This window comes from Triticum dicoccoides, chromosome 6B (genome assembly GCF_002162155.2).
Source record: "Triticum dicoccoides isolate Atlit2015 ecotype Zavitan chromosome 6B, WEW_v2.0, whole genome shotgun sequence".
Classification (NCBI taxonomy): domain Eukaryota; kingdom Viridiplantae; phylum Streptophyta; class Magnoliopsida; order Poales; family Poaceae; genus Triticum; species Triticum dicoccoides.
The window spans coordinates 635415778-635417387 of NC_041391.1; positions in this window are offsets into that span (position 1 = coordinate 635415778).

Genomic DNA, 1610 nt, shown 5'->3' on the forward strand with positions numbered 1-1610 from the left:
GTCCCTCTTCTCCAGCAGGTCCGCTATTCCCCTCCGCCTCCAACCGCCATCTAGGCGCGAAGAGACGGATCTGTTCTTCGTATGATGTGTTTCTTTCATTTCGTATAGGTTTTTGTTCTTGCGTCTTAGCGGCAATGTTGAGGTGGCAAAAATATCGCGAAGCTGGAATAAGTCCATATGGCCTCCTTCGCGTCTCGACAATGTTTTTTCCAATGTCAGCGGCGGGCCTGTCAGGGTGTGGTCCCGTGAAGATATGGGAACCCAATTTTTTGGGCGATGTGATGGTGCTGACAATGGCGGTCAAAATAGTCAATCCCATTGTTGCATCTAGGTGAGTGTGGAGGTGGAACGAGAGAGCCTCCTCTCTTTGTAAAGCCTCATATGTGTGTTCTTCCTCCCTGTTGGTGGTTCCGTGACAAATCTCCAACAACTTATTCACGGTACGCGCTGGCCCACATTCTTCTAGCGTGTAATTTACCATGCCTCTTGCGGCACGTTTCTATTGCGATTCCTCTAGCACATGGTGGCGTGCGTTGTTGATAGAGATTCTAGTGTGGTTTTTGCAACTGCTCCTTACCGCAATTTCCTGCGATGATGACGTTGGCGACGTTTTCGCTGTCTTGTTAAGAAAATGGAGCTGAAAGACTTTGAAGACTATGACGTATTTTCTTATTTATTGCGTATTTTCTTATTTATTGTTTGGGCCTTTCCGTGGGTGTTTGTTCTTGAAAAAAAACAATGAATGGTTCTCGTATTGTGGTCCACACATGAAAAATGAAAGGCAAATAGTGGAAATTGCTATTGGAGCTCGGCCTTTATGAAGCCTTTTTTAAGGTTCAAAAGGTGAAGTTTTTAGTTTTAAAATTTTCAGAAAAATATACATGTACATAGGGATGCATCCTACATGTTTGCAAAGTTTCATGTTGAAGAAAAAAATTGCACAAAAATCACAAAATATCTTCTTCAGCACTGGTTCGAACTTAAATAAGTGTTACTTTATTTAAAAATAGGGGGGTTCGGTGGAGCCGGGGAGGAAAAAATAATCTACACTCAACAAGGTCATGATCGATTCTTCTTGCTGGGCAAATGCCACATCATGGATGCCATGTCACGCAAGAACACCTTCTCCAATCTTCTTTGGGGTTGCAACTTAACCGGTATCGAAAGTTGAAGGTTGTGCAGTAAGCTTAAGTTCAGGGTTGAACCTGAAACCATATGGTAAATTCAGGGTTGAAAAATGCAGCACTTTCTCTGAACTTAAAGAACAAACAGTCAAAATCAGCAAGAAGAAAGCATTTTGCAGCACGAGGATACTTCATCAGAACAGGTTCTTATTAGAACAAGTCGTATGGTACGGTGTAATTTTTACCAGCAAGAACAAAGCATTTTTCAGCACGAGGAAGACTTGAGAGCAGGTCCTTATTTAGGACAAACGGTTCTAACGTCATTTGGACAAACGGTCATAATCAGCAAGAACAAAACGTTGTGCAGCACGGGGAAGACTCGAGAGCAGGTCCTTATTTAGAACAAACGGTTCTAACATCACTAGAACAAACTGTCATAATCACCGAGAACAAAACGTTGTGCAGCACGAGGATACTTGAGAACAC